Source organism: Callorhinus ursinus, unplaced genomic scaffold (assembly GCF_003265705.2).
Source record: "Callorhinus ursinus isolate GAN/ISIS: 27379988/994484 unplaced genomic scaffold, GSC_fseal_2.0 scaffold26, whole genome shotgun sequence".
Lineage (NCBI taxonomy): Eukaryota > Metazoa > Chordata > Mammalia > Carnivora > Otariidae > Callorhinus > Callorhinus ursinus.
Window position 1 is genome coordinate 4,786,151 of NW_027397088.1, and position 21,816 is coordinate 4,807,966.

The 21,816-nt window shown below is 39.8% G+C and overlaps 1 pseudogene; it reads right to left on the reverse strand.

Moving 5' to 3' along the window:
• Positions 1 to 18,013: 18,013 nt before the first annotated feature.
• LOC112838232 (RNA-binding protein 34 pseudogene) lies at positions 18,014 to 19,384 on the reverse strand (annotated as a pseudogene).
• Positions 19,385 to 21,816: the final 2,432 nt, after the last annotated feature.

Below are 21,816 nucleotides of genomic sequence, written 5' to 3' on the forward strand. Positions count from 1 at the left end.
ACATCATGCCTTGACAACCACTGAGCATTTTGCAGCCCTATAATTTTGCCTTTTCTAGAATGTCCTATAAATGCAATTACATAATATATACAACCTTTTGGATATGACTTCCTTCACTTACAGGAAGGTACTTAAAGATTTTATTTACTTATTTTAGAGAGAGAGAGAGAATAAGTGGGGGGCAGGGAGAGGGGCAAGCAGACTCCAAACTCAGCACAGAGCCCAATGTGGGACTCGAGGACCCTGAGATCATGACTTTAGTTGAAATCAAGAGTCAGAGGCTTAACTGACTGAGCCACCCAGGTGCCCCTAGAGGGCTGTCTTCAAGATGCATCCATGCTCTTGTGTGAATCAATAACTTGCTCCTTTTTATTGCCAAGTATTATTTTATTGTATGGATGTGCCAGTCTGTCTACTTATTCATCTAGCTTTTGGCCAATATGACTGCAGTAGACATAAACTTTCACACAAGATTTTTGTTTAAATATTACCTTTTAATTTGCTTGAAAATTGAAATACCTAAAAGGATATTTGGGTCATATAATAAATGTGTGTTTAATTTTATAAAAAAACTGCTAAACTCTTTTCCGAAGTCACTGTACTATTTTGTATTTCCAGTTCTAGCTGCTCCAAATCCTAACCAGTACTTTGTATTTATAATACTGTTTTTGTTTTAGCCATTCTAATAAGTGTGTGGCATCTCATTTTGGCTTTGGCCTCATTTTTGAAAAAGAGTTCTGCAAATATAGAATCATATGTTGACATTAGGTTTTTCTTTCTGCGCTGTAAAGATGTTGATTTGGAGAGACTTCTGAGAAGATAGAGGAGTAGGAGGACCTAAGCTCACACTGTCCCATGGATACAACTAGATAATACCCACATCAGTGTAAATAAACCGGAAAATGACCCGAAGACTGGCAGAAAACACTCCACAGCTAAATGTGGAGAAGGGGCCACATCGAAGAGGGTAGGAAGGACAGAGATAAGGTCAGGCCCTAAATATACCCAGAGGACTGTCTGTGGGAGGAAGGGATGCAGGGAATGCAGAGATGGGAGAGAAATAGACTCTCACATCCATCAGGGAATCTGCTTGAGAAAATGAATCCCCAGAACATTTGGCTTTGAAAACCAGAGGAACCAAATTTCACAAGTTCTTATAATCAACAGAGTTTAACACCTGGAACTTTAGAAATCAGTGGGCTTGGCTCAGGGAGAGCCAGGAGGGCCAGAGGAAACTGAGTCCCTGCTCTTAAAGAGACAGCACAACAAACAGCCCCATGGAGATACAGTGTAGGAGCAGCAGTTTGAAAAATGCCTGGGATATATGAGAGGCAGATTTGTTTACTAATCTCAGAACATGTACTGGAGGGGCAGGGATCATTGAAAGACTTCAAGAACTGTCAGGCACCATTTCCTTCCCCCATCCCCCAAACTAGACACAGGAACACCTGCAGGAACCAGCAAAACACCAACACTTGCTACCTAACTTGCTAACAGCATGCACTGTCACTGTGTTCTCCTATAGACATGCCCCCTCCAGCCAGGCCTCCGCTCCAGGACCCCTCCCACAGCAGACCTGCTTAAACCTTGCTAACACTGGGTACCCCACCCCCATGTTCTCCTGCAGATTGCCCCCTCCAGTATGCCTTTACCTGGAGTCACTCTGAAGTGTGCCACAAGCCTGGCAGTGTGCAAGCAGCCCCAACGTGGACAAGCACCACTCCAAAGTGACTCCTGACCCAAAGAGAGGGGAAGATAATGAACCACACACACACCGGTTCCACTGCAGTGAGCTGGGGGCAGACAACTGGTCTGACTGCAGGCCCCACCCACCAATGAAAACTTCTCAGGGAATAACACAGGGAAAGTGCCCTGCAGCTTGGTGCTACTGTGTCTCTGGCAAACACCTGGTCTGACTCAACTCAAGCCCAAGGCAGCCCTAGACTGGCCTACTAACAGAAAAGGGACCAAACCCTGTCCACAACAGGCAAGTACAGCCATTTTAGATGACTGGCTTAAAGGCAAAAGAGTAAGGCACACACAGTGCTCTAGAAGACATCCCTTAAGCACCAGTTTCTGGTGAACAGGGGACACTGCACTGCAGGACACTACAGGGCCTCTTCTTCATAAGATCACTACTTTCAAGAGCAGGAGACATAAATAAAATCTAAGAGAAAAAAAAATGTGGAGGGTGCCTGGGTGGCTCAGTTGGTTAAGTTCTGCCTTCCGCTCAAGTCATGATCCCAAGGTCCTGGGATTGAGCCCCACATGGGTCTCCCTGCTCAGCCAGGAGCCTGCTTCTCCCTCTCCCTCTGCCCCTCCCCACTGCTCATGCTCTGTCTCTCAAATAAATAAATAAAATCTTAAAAAAAAAAAAGCAGGAGACATAGCTGATTTTCCTAACACAGAGAAACAGACACAGAGTTAGATAAAATGAGAAAACAGAGGAAAATGTCCCAAATGAAAGAACAGGAAAAAAATCACAGCAAGAGAGCTAAACAAAACAGAGATAAATAATATGCCTGATAGAGAATTTAAAGTAATGGTCATAAAGACTTGATAAAAGAGTGGAGAACCTCAGTGAGACCCTTAACAAAGAGATAGGAAACACAAAAAAAGAATGAATCAGAGAAGAAGAAGAACTTAGTAGCTGAAATTAAAAACAGTAGAATAGAGGAAGCAGAAGAATGGATCTGTGACCTGGACACAGAGTAATGGAAAGCAACTGAGCTGAAAAGGAGAGAGAAAAAATACTAATGAAAAGTGAAAATAGACTTAGGAAACTCAAAGACACAATAAAGTATAATAACATTCATATTATAGGGATCCCAGCAGGAGAAGAGAGAAAAAAAAGGGCAGAAAATTTATTTGAAGAAATAATAGTTCAAAACTTCTCAAATCTAGATCCAGGAGGCACAGATTGCCCCCCTCCAAATCAACCCAAGGAGGTCCACACCAAGACAAACAGTAATTAAAGTGGCAAAAAGTAGTGATAAAAAGAGAATTTTAGAAGCAGCAAGAAAAAAGAAAATGGTTACATATGAGGGAAACCCCATAAGGCTACCAGCTAAATTTTCAGCAGAAATTTTGCAGGCCAGAAGAGAGTGGAATGATATATTCATAGTGCAGAAAGAAAAAAACATGCAGCCAAGAAAACTGTATCCAGCAAGGCTATAATTCAGATTAGAAGGAGAGATAAATAGTTTCCCAGACAATAAAAAGGAGTACATGACCACTAAACCACCCCTACAAGAAATGTTAAAGGGCTCTTTGAGTAGAAAGGAAAGACCATCAGCAGGAGCAAGAAAAGTAAGATGCATAAGAGCAGTAAAATTGAGTAAATTGAGTATAACTTTAAGAATCAGTCCAGGGAGTCACCAAATAAAAGGACATAAAATATGACATCATATACCTAAAACCTAGGAGGAGGAAAAATAAACAATGAGTTCAAACTTAAGTGATCATCAACTTGGGAACTCTGTTTCTAGTTTGCTGAGGTTTTTTTTTTTTTTTTTTTATCATGAATGGGTATTGGATGCTTTGCATCTATTGATTCATATGATTTTTATTCTTTAGCCTATTGGTATAATGGATTTGATTTTCAAATGGTAGGTCAGACTTGCATGCCTGGAATAAATCCCCCTGGGTTGTGGTGTATAATTTTAATACATATTTGGATCTTATTTGTTAATATTTTGTTGAAGATTTTTGTGTCTATGTTCACAAGAGATATTGCTATGTAGTTTTCCTTTCTTGTGTTTGTCTGCAGCCTTGGAGCTGCTGTGGAAAAGGTGTTCACCAAGAGAATGGTTCAGAAGTTGTTCCTATGACAAAAGAATTCCTAATGCAATATTCAATATATGCCATTTCTTGGAACACAACAGAGATAAAATATAAGACATCAGGGCATCATAAATACGTCTCCATTAGTTATTACTTAAAACTACAAATTAACACTAATAAAAAGATATAGACAGTATATTTCAGAGGTGTAATGAAACACAGGGATCAGCTTAGGAAATTGAGGCAGAGGTTGCCCATTGTTGTATGGGAGTTTTGGGGATAGGGCACAGCCAGGACTTGGATCTTTTGAGTCTCAAGCTGTTAATCTTTCATGATATGACATTGCCAATGAAAAAGATAATTCAATTTCCCTGACGTTAAAGAAAAAATTTTTCTTTTATATCATTCATGCTTAAAAACTCATGCAGTGGCAATACTGCTCTTCAAGATTACACCTTGTTCCCTAGAATGTCATTCTTAAATAACTATGCTCACAGTGAATTGGAGTGGGAGGTGGTGAGAGAGAGGGAGTCTTCAGGAGTTCCTGTTAAAAACTTTTTTTCTGTATTCTTACAGAAAAAGCTAATAGGTAGACTCTTGCCAACTTATTCTCCTACAACTTGGGGAGAGGGGAGATGGGCACTTATTAATGCTGGCCTAGCTTGACATCTAGTATAAATGGATGTCTGATTTAACAGCAACAAAAATAAAAAGTATACATTTACTTATTTCAGGATCTATTAAGCTCAATATTTTTAGGTGATCTGCAAAGAATAGCACGAATTTGAAGGACTCTGTCACTGTTTAAGAACTGATGTCTCCTATAACCTGCCTGATTTCTGAAAGGGGTAAATTTCCCAAAATGTTATTAAAAGTCCAGCTCTACAAACAAGTAGTCAGTATGTTATTTCAATAAAGGATAATGTTAACACCCAGTGGAACCCACAAAGTGGGAATCAACACAAGGCAAGGGGCAGTGAAGGTGTAGCTGTCCCTTGCCCACTCTCCCCGCCAACCTTCCATTCTCAAGTGAGGCAGATTGCGATCTAGTCACTCCAGGATTAAGGCTGAGAAAGGAGAAAAGGAGGAAAAGTTCATCTCAGAGCTGAATGGCGTGCAAGGACGCAGGTTGGACACTGTAAACCCTACGGGCAATCTTCGCCATCTACAACATCACCTTTTTTTTGTTCTCTTCACCAACTTCACAAACTAGATGTCATGTCAAATAACAGAAAGAGTGTGAAATAATAACTGGTAGCATTAGTGCCAATTTAAATGAAAGACTATAAATAAATTTATTTAAGTAAAAGATAAATGTTTCTTTCTTTATTATTATTATTATTCTTAAGTAAAAGAGAAATAAAATTTCTTTCCCTTCCTTATTTTTCCAGGGTGGGGGTTAACTCAGCTGAGTGCTCGAAAGGCACGATCTCCCTCACGAGTGTTAAATGCGCTATCACCCCAGCATAAGGAATCAGGCTAAGGAGCAGGTGCATCCGTGAGGAGCCTGGGAGGATTTACCATGCTCATGATTATGTTTTCACAGATCTTTTCAGTTTTTCATGTGTGTAATGCCCTAAATATCAGGTCTGGCTACCACAGTGGTTAGCTGTACTATTAGTTGAAATTCATGGAAGGGTATTTAGGGCTAGTTAGCAGAGGCTGGTATGTAAATTAATGCAAAGTATATGTAAATAGGTCTCGAATTCAAAATGCTGCCTCTTGGGAAAGAACAGTCCACACCCCAATGGCGTGCTCCCCACACTCACTACTCCGAGCATCTGACAGAGACAGCGCTGCTGGGAGGGCCCACTCGGGGTCTCCCATGTGGCTGGTACGCTCTGGGCCCAGGTTTCAGAGGGAGCAGAGTGACAAGGCCATTGTCCCCAGAACACAAAGCCTTCACAAAGGTGGCAGAGGAGTGAGAAAAAGGAGCCCCGGGCCGAGCCAATCTCTAGTCCCTGCTGGTGCCAGCTAGAGGGGGAGAAGCCTGACCTGTCACGGATAAGGACCTTCAGGAGGATCTCACAGTGGCCACTGGAGCCCTGGGGACATCAGCCATGTGCGCAAGTCTCCCTCCACAGACTTGCCAGGATAGTCCCGTGCAGGAGGCTAATGATTGAGGGAAATGAAAAGTGTTTCTCCTGACAACACGTCAGGGTCCCTGCTCTAGAATCTGTGATCACTCTGCCCAGGGCAAGAGAGATGTCCTTTCAGTCACCAGCCCAGCAAAGTGGGCTTGCACTGAGACCAAGCAGAAGTCCTGAGTCCAGTGACTTACACATCAGAGGGAAGGGGGCAGGGGAGAAGGGGCAGAATAAGCTCTCCACAGATGGTCACATGAAATAAAAAGTGCTGTACTGAACCGTCCTGGACGAAGGTAACCTCCATGTCAAAAGGTGTGCGTGCACCTTCTAAATTGCATGATATATTGGCAAACACCCTTACAAAGACATAGTGCCTGTGAATCTCCCACAGAAAGCGGGTGAGAAGGCACATTTGCAGCTCCTCTCTGACACAGGGTTTGGGTTTATTTCATCTCTGCCACTCTGATGCTTAAAAATGTGTGCTTTTATATTCATTTCTTATTGGTGATATTTAAAATCTTTTCATATTTTTATTAGATTTTTGTATTTCTTTTAAACCACCTATTCTTGACCGTTTATTAGCAAGCTATTGATTGTTTTCTTACTGATTTGTCCATCAGGTATATTGCATTTGTTGGAAATATTTGGCCATTTGTCTTTTGTCCTTGCTTATGGTGTTTAATAATTAAGTGGATCATTTAAAAATTTTTGTCACAGAGCATTAATCATGGCACCTTCCTAAGCAAGTGGACATTGTTTTTTCATGACTAGCCTAAAAATGTATGCAAAATAGTTCTACCTGATACTTATTTTCTCAGAAACTTGCTTTAGCTGTAGAAAGATAACACACCCTATGATAAACCACCAGAAATGCTTGTGGTCCCTGCTTTTCAGCAACTGAGTGATCCTTTGTACTCCTGACACTTGGAAGAAGCTGGACCCTGCTGAAATTGGCGGAGCAGGCAGCACTCAGTAGACCCATTAGGTGCACTCAGCATCAGGGAGGGAAAATCAATGCACCATTCTGGCAATTTTTTTTAGCTGTGGTATTCAAGCTGAAAATAGATTTGCCTCAGGTGCTCTGGCACACATTACATCAGCAATTCCCCTCCCTTTCTACTACGGAGGGAAAAAACAAAAACAAAAATGCCAGATTTTAAAACATCTACCAGAGCTGCCAGTTTATAAGGGGTTGAGATACCCAAAGGAACCGATATGCTTTGTTATCTCCGGAGTAAGCCAAGCAACATAGACACATTTTTTTTTTTAATCTAAAAAGACTAACCAGAATTAGAAAGAAACATTCTAAAAGTTAAAGCCATTTTTGAAAAATGCTCAGATTTCTGGGGCTTTGCACCCACGAGGTGCATGGGAAGTACAGGGAGCCAGATGTTTGCAGGTGCTTGCTAACAACCCCCTCCCCGCAGCAAGATGGCGGGTCTCCCCACGTGACAATCTAAGAGGCAGGGAAGTGACAAAGGAAGTATGTGGTCGGTTCTCAGTGGAAAGCCAGTGTGACGCCCCTTCAACTGAACACGTCTTCCCGGAAGCAGGACTGCAGCTCAGGGGCTGCGAGCCAAGCCGGGAAGGCAGAGGAAAGGCTCAAAATGGCTCAACTGCTCCTTCACCAGTATGTTCAAAAAACGTGCAAGTCGCCAAACAAGAGCTGAGAAAGGGAAAAGGTGATAGTTAAGAGGTAAGAGGGGCCACATTTTCACATTATAGTAGAATTAAATTATAGCAAGCACCTTGGTAGAAAATCATAGTCTCTTCTCTGCAATTATTACTAAAAAGAGTAGTGATTGGCAGGTAAGGGAAGAGAAAGTGGAATCAATTATAAATACCCTGGTATAGAGAATAAATCCCAGAAGTAAATTGCCAACCAGTTTCAAGCAGGCATAATGTGTTTGTATTATCTTCACTCTCCTCTGAATAATTTTACAGCCCGGTACGCTATCACTGCAGAACCCTGATCAGCCGTGCTAAACCTTGGCAAAGCCAGTTTCCTCCAGCTCTTCCCTACGGCCCAGCAGTAATGAGCCCTTTACTACCCTGGCCATTCTCCTCTGGCCTCCAGGTGGCTGGCAGGAAACCCTGGTAAGACTCTGGATGATCACTGCTCTCCATCCTAGATGTTCATATTTCAACAGAAACTCATGATGGAAAGTCTTCAAGACTTAAAAGCCTAACTCACTACTTGTGTAATTTGGGGTGTAAGGAAAGCAGTAGAAGGTCTTTCCAACATCTCTCAAATTGTAATGAAAAAATAACCCTGTCTTCATAAGGTCAGCCCGTGGTATCTATTGTGCAAAGCAGGGTAAGTCCTAGGTGGCACAAAGACAGGGTGTATACAATATCATCCTGTCCATCAGAACTATGTCACTTTAAATGAACCACTGGGTGTTTGCTTTTTTTAATTTAAATTCAATTAACCAATGTATAATACATCATTAGTCTCATTTGTAGTGTTCAACAGTTTATCAGTTGCATGTAACAGCCAGTGCTCATCACATCACGTGCCCTCTTTAATGCCCATCACCCAGTTACCCCATTCCCTCACCCGACTCCCCTCCAGTAACCCTCAGTTTGTTTCCTATTGTTAAGAGTCTCTCATGGTTTTTCTCCCTCCCCTCCCATTCAGTTTTCCCTCCCTTCCCCTATGATCCTCTGTGCTATTTCCTATATTCTACATGAGTGAAGCCATATAACTGTCTTTCTCTGATTGACTTATCTCAATCAGCATAATACCCTCCAATTCCATCCATATCTATGCAAATGGTAAGTATTCATCCTTTCTGGCGGTTGAGTTATATTCCATATATATATATATATATATATATATATATAATTTTCTTTATCCATTCATTTGCTGAAGGACATCTCAGCTCTTTCCACAGTTTGGCTATTATGGACATTGCTGTTATGACCATTGGGGTGCAGGTGCCCCTTCGGTTCACTACATTTGTACCTTTGGGGTAAATATTGATGGGTCATAGGGTAGCTTTATTTTTAACTTATTAAGGAAACTCCATACTATTTTCCAGAGTGGCTGTACCAGCTCGCATTCCCACCAACAGTGTAAGAGGGTTCCCCTTTCTCTGCATCCTTGCCAACATTTGTTGTTTCCTGTCTTGTTAATTTTAGCCATTCTAACTGGTGTAAGGTGGTATCTCATTGTGGTTTTGATTTGTATTTCCTTGATACCAAATGATGTGGGACATTTTTTTCATGTGTCTGTTGGCCATTTGTATGTCTTCTTTGGAGAAATGTCTGGTCATGTCTTCTGCACATTTCTTGACTGGATTATTTGTGTTTTGGATGTTGAGTTTAATAAGTTCTTTATAGATCTTGGATACTAGCCCTTTATCTGATATGTCATTTTAAAATATCTTCTCCCATTCCATAAGTTGCCTTTTAGTTTTGTTGACTGTTTCCTTTTCTGTGCAGAAGCTTTTGGTCTTCATGAAGTCCCATTAGTTCATTTTTGCTTTTGTTTCCCTTGCCTTTGGAGACGTGTCTAACAAGAAGTTGCTGTGGCTGAGGTTGAAGAGGTTGCTGCCTGTGTTCTCCTCAAAGATTTTGATGGATTCCTATCTCACATTTAGGTCTTTCATCCATTTTGAGTTTATCTTTGTGTATGGCTAAGAAAATGGTCCATTTTCATTCTTCTACATGTGGCCATCCAATTTTCCCAGCACCATTTATTGAAGATTGTTTTTTTTCCATTGGATATTCTTTCCTGCTTTGTGGAACCATAGAGTTGAGTGTCCATTTCTGGGCTCTCTATTCTGTTCCATTGATCTATGTGTCTGTCTTTGTGCCAGTACCATTACTTGATGATTACAGCTTTGTAATATAGATCGAAGTCCAGCATTGTGATGCCGCCAGCTTTGGTTTTCTTTTTCAATAGTCCTTTGGCTATTTGGGGTCTTTTCTGTTTCCATACAAATTTTAAGATTATTTGTTCCAGTTCTGTGAAAAAAGTTGATGATATTTTGATAGAGATTGCTTTGAATGTGTAGATTGCTCCGGGTAGCATAGACATTTTAACAATATTTATTCTTCTAATTCATGAGCATGGAATGTTTTTCCATTTCTTTCTGTCTTCCTTAATTTCTTTCATAAATGCTCTGTAGTTTTTGGAGTACAGATCCTTTACCTCTTTGGTTAGGTTTATTCCTAGGTATCTGATGATTTTTGGTGCAATTGTAAATGGGATTTATTCCTTAATTTCTCTTTCTTCTGTCTCATTGTTAGTGTATAGAAATGCAACTGACTTCTGTGCATTGATTTTATATCCTGCCACGTTGCTGAATTCCTATATGAGTTCTAGCAATTTTGGGGTGGAGTCTTTTGGGTTTTCCACATAAAGTATCATGTCATCTGATAAGAGTGAGAGTTTGACTTCTTCTTGGCAAATTTGAATTCCTTTGATTTCTTTTTGTTCTCTGATTGCTGAGGCTAGGACTTCTAGTACTATGTTGAACAACAGTGGTGAGAGTGGGCATCCTGTTGTGTTCCTGACCTTAGGAGAAAAGCTGTCAGTTTTTTCCCCATTGAGAATGATATTCGCTGCAGATTTTTTGTAGATGGCTTTATGACATTGAGGTATGTTCTCTCTATCCCTACACTGTGGAGAGTTTTAATTAAGAAAGGATGCTGTATTTTGTCAAATGCTTTTTCTGCATCAATTGATAGGATCATTCTTGTCCTTTCTTTTATTAATGTGATGTATCATATTGATTGATTTGTGAATGTTGAATCATGCTTGCAGCTCAGGTATAAATCCCACTTGGTTGTGGTGAATAATCCTTTTAATATACTGTTGAATCCTATTGGCTAGTATCTTGGTGAGTATTTAGGCATCCATGTTCATCAGGGATATTACTCTGTAATTCTTTTTGATGGGGTCTTTGTCTGGTTTTGGGGTCAAGGTAATGCTGGCCTCACAGAAAGAATTTGGAAGTTTTCCTTCCCTTTCTATTTTTTGAAACAGCTTCAGAAAAAGTTCTTCTTTAAATGTTTGGTAGAATTCCCCTGGAAAGTTATCTGGCCCTGGACTGTTGTTGGGAAATTTTTTATTACTGCTTCAATTTCCTTTCTGGTTATGGGTCTGTTCAGGTTTTCTATTTTTTCCTGTTTCAGTTTTGATAGTTTATAAATTTCTAGGAATGCATCCATTTCTTCCAGATTGCCTAATTTGTTGGCATATAGTTGCTTATAATATGTTCTTAAAACTATTTGTGTTTCCTTGATGTTGGTCGTGATCTCTCCCCTTTCATTCATGATTTTATTAATTTGGGTCCTTTCTCTTTTCTTTTTGATAAGTCTGGCTAGGGGTTGATCTTATTCTTTCAAAGAAACAGCTTCTACTTTCATTAATCTGTTCTACTGTTCTTCTGGTTTCTATTTCATTGATTTCTGCTCTAATCATTATTATTTTTCTTCTTCTGCTTAGTTTAGGCTTTATTTACTGTTCTTTCTCCAGCTCCTTTAGGTGTAAGGTTAACTTGTGTATTTGAGAATTTTCTAATTTTTTAAGAGGCTTGTATTGCTACGTACTTCCGTCTTAGGACCGACCGCCTTTGCTGTAACCCAAAGGTTTTGAACAGTTGTGTTTTCATTTTCATTTGTTTCCATGAATTTTTAAAAATTCTTCTTTAATTTCCTAGTTGACGCATTCATTCTTTAGTACGATACTCTTTCACATCCATTTTTTGAATTCCTACCAAATTTCCTCTTGTGATTGAGTTCAAATTTCAAAGCATTGTGGCCTGAAAATATGCAGGGAATAATCCCAATCTTTTGGTATTGGTTGAGACCTGACTTGTGACCTAGCATGTGACCTATTCTGAAGAATGTTCCATAAAGTATCATGTCATCTGTGAGGAGTGAGAGTTTGACTTCTTTGCCAATTTGAATACCTTTATTTCTTTTTGTTTTCTGATTGCTGAGGCGAGGACTTCTAGTACTATGTGAGAAGAATGTGTATTCTGTTGCTTTAGGATGGAGTACTCTGTATGTATCTCTGAAGTCCATCTGGTCCAGTGTGTCATTCAAAACCCTTGTTTCCTTGTTGATCTTCTGCTTAGATGATCTGTCTACTGCTATGAGTGGTGTGTTGAAGTCCCCCACTATTATTGTATTATTATCAACGTGTTTCTTTAATTTGGTTATTAACTGGTTTATGTAATTGGCTGTATCTTAGTTAGCATAAACATTTATAATTGTTAGATCTTCTTGTTGGAAAGACCCTTTAAGTATGATATAGTGTCCCTCTTCATCCCTTACTACAGCCTTTGGTTTAAAATCTAATTTGGGGGACACCTGGATGGCTCAGTCTTTAAGCTTCTGCCTTCAGCTCAAGTCATGATCCCAGGGTCCTGGGATCCAGCCCCGCATCGGGCTCCCTGCTTGGCGGGAAGCCTGCTTCTCCCTCTCCCGCTCCCCTGGCTTGTGTTCCTGCTCTCACTATCTCTCTCTCTGTCAAATAAATAAAATCTTTAAAAAAAATAAAATCTAATGTGTCTGATATGAGGATTGCTACACTAGGTTTCTTTTGAGGTCCATTAGCCTGATAAATAACTCTCCACCCCTTCACTTTCAATCTGGAGGTGTCTTTAGGTCTAAAATGAGCCTCCTGTAGACAGCATATGGATGGGTTTTTTTTTTTTATCCAATCTGATACCCTGTGTATGTTTGGGTATTGATCTATTTTTATTGATTTTGGGACGGGTCCTATCTCTTGGACTTGCTGTTTCCTTCCCAGATTAAGAAAGTTCTCAGCTATGATTTGCTCAAATATACCTTCTGTCCCTCTCTCTTTCTCCTTCCTTGGGAACCCAAATAATTCTAATATTGTTTCATTTTGTGGTATTGCTGATTTCTCAAAGCCTCCCCTTATAATCCATTAGTTGTTTTTCTCTCTTTTCCTCAGCTTCCTTCCTTTCCATCAATTTGTCTCCAAGTCACTTACTCTCTCTTCTGCCTCCTTTACCCTAGGGTGTAGAGCATCCAATTTAGAATGCATCTCAGTTAAAGCATTTTTAATTTTGGCCTGATTAGATTTTATTTCTGCACTAAGAGATTCTCTAGTGTCTTTTATGCTTTTTTCAAGCCCAGCTAGTAACTTTATAATTGTTATCCTGAATTCCAGCTCTGACATTTTACTTATATCCATATTGATTAGATCTGTGGCAGAAAATATTACCTCTGGTTCTTTCTTTTGTTATGAATTCCTCCTTCTAGTCATTTTGCCCAGAGAAAAATGGATGAACAAGAGAATAAAATCAATAATATCAACCACAACCCAAGTGAAATACACACTAGACAAATCTGAAGAGGTTAGGAACCAAAAAGAAAAGAAAAAGAAAAAGGGGGAAAAAAAGAGAAAGGCAAGGGGAGAGAATATAGTCTCCCAGGTGGACAAAACAGGATGATGCACTAGGTCATGAGTGTATTTTGGTCTGTGTGTTAGAAGACACTAAATCCCAAAATTATAAAGAAAGCAAAACTTATATACACACAAAAATAAAATTGAATACAATGAAAGGAAGCTAAAAATGAAGAATATATCTATTAAATATAAATGTAAAAAATGAAAGTTAAAAAAAGACTTAAAACAAAGAGTTGATAAAGTAAGAAACTAGTGAAAAGAAAAAAAAGAAAAGGAAAATTTTAAACTGAAAGATGAATGAATTGTGAGGAAAAAAACCTCAACTTCTATATACTATTTTCCCCTACTGCTGAAGTTTTACAGTCCTGTGTGCTCTGGAAACTTGGTATTCCCCTGATGTTCCAGCTGGTCCCATGGGGGAGGGGTTTGCTGTGCTGATTTTCAGGTGACTTTGTCTGTTCAGGGTTGCACCACCCCTTGTCAGGAGGTCAGGCTCAGTGTGAGCTGCTTCTAGTTGTACTAGGTGGCTTTTGTTCCCTGAAGGACAGCAATTCTTTTCTTACATCTCAGGTTGAATTCATGGGTGTTCAGAAGGATTTGATAGTTACCTAGCTAAATTCAAGGGGCCAGATGAACCGAGGTCCCCTACTCTTTTCCATCTTGCCCTATCTCCCCATCACTGAGTGTTTATAATCAGTTATAGAATGTAAAGAAAAACTTCCTTGGGGTAGGGGGAATATTACAGATCAGAGGAACAGCCTCTAGAATTTTCACACCTTATAACAAATTATATGCCCTATGCTATCCCTATGGGTATACTAGCCGTTCCTTCATAATAAATACTTTTAATTTTCAGCTTGAAAATGTCCAGCTGTTTAAAAAGTCCCAAAAGAACAAAATGAAAAATTTGGAAACAGAAATTTTTTTTTCAGAATTATTGCTTTTTAAAGCCAACAAAAGTAATAACACATCAGTGACTTCCAAGAGAAAAGCTCTCAAACTAAACAATCATGTATGGTGAGGATGGTAGAAGATGGCAGTTATCACTGTGAATGATGGAACTAATCCAGAACAATCCAAATACTGATTTATAACAAAGGGATTAAATCAAATGCCCAGGAATACTGACTTGGAAATCAAACTCCCATCATCATCCCTAGAAGCATTTCCAGAACTTTCCATCTGGACACAAGTTTTTATCTTCCAATATAGACAAAACCCAAAACAAACCAAGACCCACAGCAGACAGAGGAAGAGGAGTCTCTGCTGGAGCAGCATGGAGAGGGACTCGGTGCCTGGGTGTCACATCTCCAGGAGCCCCACTGGATGAGGGCTTCCACAAGAACCATTCTCCCACTCAACAAGAGCCCTCAGGGACATTTAGCTTCCTTCATTAAAATCAGAAAGAAACAACTAAAAGAGGAAGAATACATTAAAATGTTAGTTCTTCATTTGAAGCACGTAAAGCATCTAATTATAAATTCAACAGTTGAAAAACAAATCTACTTGCTAGCTGGCAAAACCAGTACATGAGAACATGCTCTATGCTCCACAATCTCACCAGCAGGGATAACCATTGTTCAGTGTGCTATATAATCAACTTTCCTATGCATAGGGAAACTTCCATTTGTTTTTATAAAGGAGGGACTATACCCTACTTTTTATGCACCCAGTGTTATTGAAATCATCATACAATTCTTTAACTATAAATTTCAATGACTGCATAACATTAAATTAAAAGAACTGGTTATAATTTACCTCACCATTTTCTTATAGGTTATTTGGGTAGCTTTCCATGTAAATTTATATTTATTTATGTGATTATTTGATGAATGTTTGCTCCAGACTGTAAACCCTTGTATTTGTTTTGGTCATTACAGTCTCATTCCATATCAGTACCTGAAATACAATGGGTAAGACTACAGTATCTGGTGAAACTATCCTTCAGTCCTTAGCTCCAATCAGCCTCATCCACAAAACATTCCTGATCCCACACACAGCAGCACGTACACATTGCACAGCCTATACCCGTAGCTGTATGTGTCCAGCACCTGGCCATGTCCTACACCTCATCTTTGGGCCCCATAGAGCTCAGGATCTTCGTGTTCCATGTAAAGTGCAGGGAGCACAGCCTGACCTGACATTCTTTATCACCTCTGTCATCCACCACGGGATGTTTGATGGGCTCCACTCTGTCTTGAGCAGCAGGCTGGGTCCTTCTAGGTGACCTGAAAAACAGTTGTCTATGAAGGTAAGGAAACTCCCAGTGGCCCCCTGCTGGCCCTGGCTCTTGCCAGAGGGAGAGGCTGGGGTCATACCTTCAGGCAAATTCTGCGGGTCCTGACCATGCTGCCGGGTGTGGAGGGAGTTTCCTTTTGGGGACAGTTGGTTCTTTCTGGGGCTCTCCCACTGCTGCTGGTGTTGTGGGTGGAGGATGAGGTCACAGAAGGGGCCACCTGGGAGGCTGGGCAGCAGGTGGTGGTCTCCAGGCCAGGTAGGGGACTGACAGGCACAGAGGCTGTTCTGCTGGCCTTCCACCTGACTCCCAGTCCTCATGGCACTTATTTTCTGTGTTAGAGAACAAAGTCAAAATGGGAATAGCAGGTTCCTGAAACTCCGGGGCCTTGAGGTAATAGAGATCTTAGGCTCTACCTCACAGGAGGAGGAGGGACTCAGCTGTTGGTGGGATCAGCTGAAGCAAGGGCTTCATGGTGATGGTGTAGCCCTCAGGCTGGTGTGTCTTATAGCCCAGGAGGTGACAGGTCGTCATCATTTTGTCATGCTTCAGGCCCATCAGTGAGTCCTGGATTTCTTCCTATTTGTAGTCCATGGACAGCATTGACTCAGTCTGTGGGGTGTCCTTATAGTCAGAGAATGGCTCAGTCCCTATTCATGACCAATGTTTATCCATGGGTCCCTCATGATTTCCTCTAAAATGCCTCTGTCACTGGGGTTAAAGATAAGAATTTCTTAAACATATTTTTCACACTCCACAAACATGTAAATGGGAATGTGGCATATTTCTCTCAGTATCCATTGCCACAACTCTCTGAAGTTCTGTCCATTAAAAGGCAGGGACCCAGTGACCATTATATAGAAAATGACACCTCTCCACATACGCACTGTGGGGCCATCAAAAAAGCTCTGGGGAAGCATCAGGGGAACTGCCACAGACGGTATCTTCCTTGTTACCACAAGTAAACTTGTTGCCAAAGCCGAAGTCCATGACCTTGACATTAAGGTCAGCATCCAAAAGCAGGTTCTCTGGCTTTGATGCCTGTGGCCAATGCCCTCCTGGTGGCAACAATGCAGAGCAGACAGTATCTGGAGGAATTTGTTATAAGCCTCTTTCTTTCATGTGGCTGTGGTACAGTGGGTAATCAACCATCTCTCCTTCACTAGCATATTCCATGACCAGCTGGAGTCTTTCCTGGGTATCAGTCACCTCAAATAGTTTCACGATATTGGGGTGATTCAAGGCCATTGTGCTCTGGACTTCAAGGAAAAGTCACTGGAGGACCTCTGCTGATCTTATTAATGACCTTCATGGACACCTGTTCCAGGCAGGATGCTCCAGATCAACCTCATCTCAGTAGAGCTGATCTGGCTGATGGTCTAGAGGAGACAATAGTTGTCAATATAGGTTTCCTTTTCAGCAGAGGTGGCCAAGAGGCCTTGCAGCATGGTGACCTGATAACTACATTAAGAATACTAACAATACTAACTACATAGCAATACCAAAATACTAACCAACTGTATAAAAAATCAAAATAATAAAGAAAAAAATGAAAAAAATGAGATGAGAAAGATAAAAAGGTAAGAAAAATAAAAATCAAAGAATAAAAAAGTAAAAAACAAAAATAAAGAAAAATTAGAATAAAAAGAAAAAGTAAACAAAAATAAAAAGAAAAGAAAAAAAGAATGAGAAAAAAATCAGAAAAGGAAAAACAAGAGTAGAGAAAAATAAAATGGACAAAAAGTCAAAGAGGGATAAAGCTAACTGTGGTCCAGATTCCTCAGGTCACCAAAATGAGCTTTGTAGGTTAAAAGGACAAAAAACCTAGGCCAACCAGGTACTTATACAGGTGGTTGGAATTCTCTAATAGTTGTTGCTTATGAGATCATAGCAAAAAAATGAACCAGTCACAGCTGGGAATAATCCACAGCGGTTTCCTCACCTCTTGGTTTCAAGAACACTATACTCTTTCAAAAAAGGGGATGGGGACCCCAGTGATTTTTTTGTTTTTGTGGGTAATACCCATCAATATTTACTTTATTAGAAATTAAAACCTGTAGGATGCTTCAGTGACCTTTTCATTTCTAATTTGAAAAGCTAACCATTCTTGTTTTTTAAAGAGCTTATGTCTATATTTAAATAATTCAATTTCTTTTCCTAAAAAAACTGAAAAATTGGTCTCAAAATGGAACCACAATATAAATGGCATCACAATGCTATAAAAAATGTTCTGTAGCATAATACACAATAAATACATTATTAATATTAATATGCAGCTTCATTAATATGACATAGTACATGCAATACATTAATATACGGCTGAGAGGGAGATCACTACCATCATATTTTCATTTCTTAGTTGCAGTTTTGTTGAGAATATTTGGAGGAGATTCTTCTCTCCCATGAACCAGAGAACTCACTACATCCATTTTGATATCTTTAAATATAGAGCTTGTAGCTGTGGACTGAAAAAGCAAATCTTCTATTTCTTTTTTTTTTTTTTTGTGGGTTTACCATATTTTTATTACCAGTACTCAGTGGGAACGAAATAATCTTCGGGTGGTTACTTCTGTTTTTTCTGTTTCTTAGCTTGTCCAATTTTCTTTTGTCCTTTCTTTTTCTTCTTAATGATAACAGCTTTTTCTCCAATAAACAAACTTTTAGAAGATCCTACATTTTTTGAAGCAAAATTAAGTCCTGCTTAGGTTTACTGACATTCTTCAAACTGGGATTTGAGTTTGGTTTTAATTTTTCTTTATTAACAGAACGCATGACTCTGAGTTTTCTTCCCATCAGTTCAGAATTATTTAATTTCAGAGCAAGATGAACAGCATCTGTATTCTCAAAGAGCACATAGCCAAACCCTCTGCCGATTCCAGTAGCTCGGTCTCTCACAATCCTTACTGCTACAATACTCCCACAGTCCAAAAAGTGCTCCTCAACCACAGATTCTTCAACTTTGTACGGGAGATTCCCCACAAATACTGATCTCTTGTCCGTAGATGAAGTCTCAGATGCAAGATCAACTCTAATACGAAATCCATCTGCAATTTGGGCACCATTTCTTTTCAATGCTTTTGTAGCAGCACTCTCATCCTTAAACACAACATAAGCATTAATATTTTTCTGATCAGGATGAATTTTACGTTTTATTGCTGCCAACTTTTTGGACAAAGTTCCCTCTGCTGGAATCAGAGAACGAAATCGTACAGATTCTATTTGTCCATACTCTCTGAAAAATGACTTCAGCTTCTTCTTGTTACATGTGACAGGCAAATTCCCAACAAACACAGTTCTCTCGTTCTTTAATCTCTCCTCTTCTTGGTTGATTTCAATTTTCTTTCTTTGATTTACAACTGTGTGATCTCCATCATCAGGTACTTTTTTATCTGCTACTTTAATACCAGATTGAGAATTACTCCTTTTTTGTTCCTGTTTTTGATGAATTTCTTCTTCTAAATCAGCACTTGCTAGAGCGTTTTCCCTGTGTGCCAACTTTTTGTCTGCATCAGAAAGTTTCTTCTTCGCTTTCGTTTTTTTTAAAGGTTCTTGCAAGAGTGGTCTCTGAATTTGGAATGTACTTTCTTCCTCCTCATCCCGTTTCCTTTTTTTGGTGGTCTCTTTCGGCACAGGCACATACACGGGTTGAGGCTGCGGCTCTAAAGAGCTGAAGAGGGACGCCAGCCGAGCTGTGCTGTCTCTGGAGGGCCGCTTGCCCTGGAACAAACTGCTGGCGACTTGTCCAACCACATAGTCTCCTGTCAGATTCCCGCGAACGCCGCCGTCTGAGTCGTCTCTTTCCTCTGCACCTCCCTTTTTCTTCCGTTTGTTCTTCCCTTCCAACGGCAGTCTCATTTCCAGGCTTCCTAGACAGCGGCCGGCACGTGCCAAATCTTCTATTTCTTTTTTAAAATAACAATCCATTGTGCTCTGTATTATTCAGCATGGATGGGGGTCCAGGTTCTAGACATGGTGCCAGTGCCTCAGGAGAGGGAACCAAAAAGTCCATTCATTTATTCCTTCTCTAACACTGATTCTTTCTTTATGTAGATCCAAGTGTCTGATGTATATAATTTTCTTTCTCTATAAAAGGCTTCTTTTCACATTTCTTGACAGATCTATCAGTGACACATTTTTTTGTTGTCTAGAAAGTCTATTTCTCCTTCATTTTTGAAGATTTTGCTAGATACAAAATTGCAGGTTCATGGGTATTTACTTTTTTGCTGTTTTGGTCTCTTGCATAGTTTCTGAAGATAAGTCTGAAATAATTTTTAACCTTGTCCATGTACAGATAAGTTGTTTTCTCCCCTCTGGCTTCTCTCAAGATTTTCTCTTTTTTTTTGCTTTTTCTGCAGTTGAATTCCTAAGTATTTTTTGTTGTTGTTGTTTTTGAATTTTTCTGCTTATAGTTCGCCGAGCTTCCTAGATCTGTGGTTTGATGTTTATCGTTATTTTTGTAAAATTCTCAGCCCTTATTCCTTCAAATATTTCTGTCATTTTCTTCTTTTTTCTGGTATTCCCATTATATGCATGTTATACTTTTCAAAATTGTCCCACAGTTCTAGGATATTTTCTTCTGTTTCTTTCATTCTTTTTTTTTTTTTCACTTTGCTTTTCAATTTGGAATGTTTCTATTGACACATCTTCAAACCCATTCTTTTCTTGGCATGTCCAGGCCACTGATGAGCCCATCAAAGGCATTCTTCATTTCTGTTACAGTGTTTTTGATTCTAGCATTTCTTTTTGATTCTTTCTTCAAGTTTCCATCTCTCTGCTTACATTACCCATCTGTTCTTACATTTTGTCCATTTTTTCTATTACAGCCCTTAGCATATTAATAATAGTTGTTTTAAATTCCTGGTCTAATAATTCCAAGATTTCTGCCATATCTGAGTCTGGTTCTGATGCTTGTTCTGGCTCTTCAAGCTGTGGTTTTTCCTTTTTAACATGCCTTGTAATTTTTTGTTGAAAGATGGACATGATGTACTAGGTAAAAGGACTGAAGTAAATATGCTTTTGGTGTGAAGTTTTGTTTATCTGGCTAGGAGTTTATCTGTGTTTACTCTTTGCTGCAGCTGTAGGTGTTAGAAGCTAAAATTTCCCCTGTGTCCTTGCTTTTCTTCTCCTCTGTTATCTCTGGGTTTTCCTAGAGACTTCTTCAATAAGCTCTGAGGCTTGTGGTCCTTTCAGTTGTAATCTGTTACTGTGCAGGAGCCATGCTGCTGTGGAGGGAGGGGGAGTGTTCTCAGAACTAGTCGATTAGATCTCAGTTTTTAATGAGCCTGTGCCCTAGGCTATGACTTTCACAAGGTGCTTCTCAGGCAACCACCACACTCCCGTGCCCTTAGGTAAGACAGGGGAGCTTTGGGGGGCTGCAGTTGGGTTATTTCCCATGCTTCAGGTCTGTTAGACTCTGGTAAATCCCAAGGTGGTTAGGCTCTAGCAAAATAGTGTCCCTTGAGGGCAGGCTTTTGTTAGGAAGGATAGAATGCTCTGGCTCTGTGCATATTTCAAAATGGCTACTTCTCCCCTCCCCTTTGGAAGACAAGAGGGAGTTTTTCTCTGATTTCCACTCTGAACACCTGGTGGGGCTCCTGGGAGTAGGCTCACGAAAGTGTGAAACCCCTTAAGTAGGATTGGGCCCCTCTTAATTTTTAATTATCAAGCTTATGAACACTGAGCCTCTAGCAATTTGCCAATTAAAGTTTAAGTTTCCTTATTACAATACTAGATCCAATAATTAGTCTCTGTTCCTAGCCTTCTGCTCCTGGTAAGCTATAATTCTCTGTAGTCACTTGTTTCTCCAATTTTAGGGGCAACAGTTTGCCCTGTGACCTTAGTTCTCTGATGAACCTAAGGACAGTTGTTGAGAATGATGTCAGCATTGTAGTGGCATAAGACACACAGAAAATACATAGCATCATAAGAAATAACTATAAACAATTATATGCCAACAGACAAGATACTCTAGAAGAAATAGGTAAATTCCTAAAAACATAAAGACACCAAGACTGAATCAGAAAGAAATAGAAAATCTGGACAGACCAACAACAAGTAAAGAGATTAAATATGTAATCCAAAACCTTCCAAAACAGAAAAGCTCAGGACTGGATAGATTCACTGGTGAATTGTACCAAACATTTAAAGAAGAATTAATACCAATCCTTCTCAAACTTTTCCAAAAAATTGAAGAGGAGGGAACACTTTCAAAATTCTTTTATGTGGTCAACATTATCCTGATACCAAAGATAGATAAGAACACTGCAAGGGCACCTGGGTGACTCAGTCAGTTAAGCATCCAACACTTGATTTCA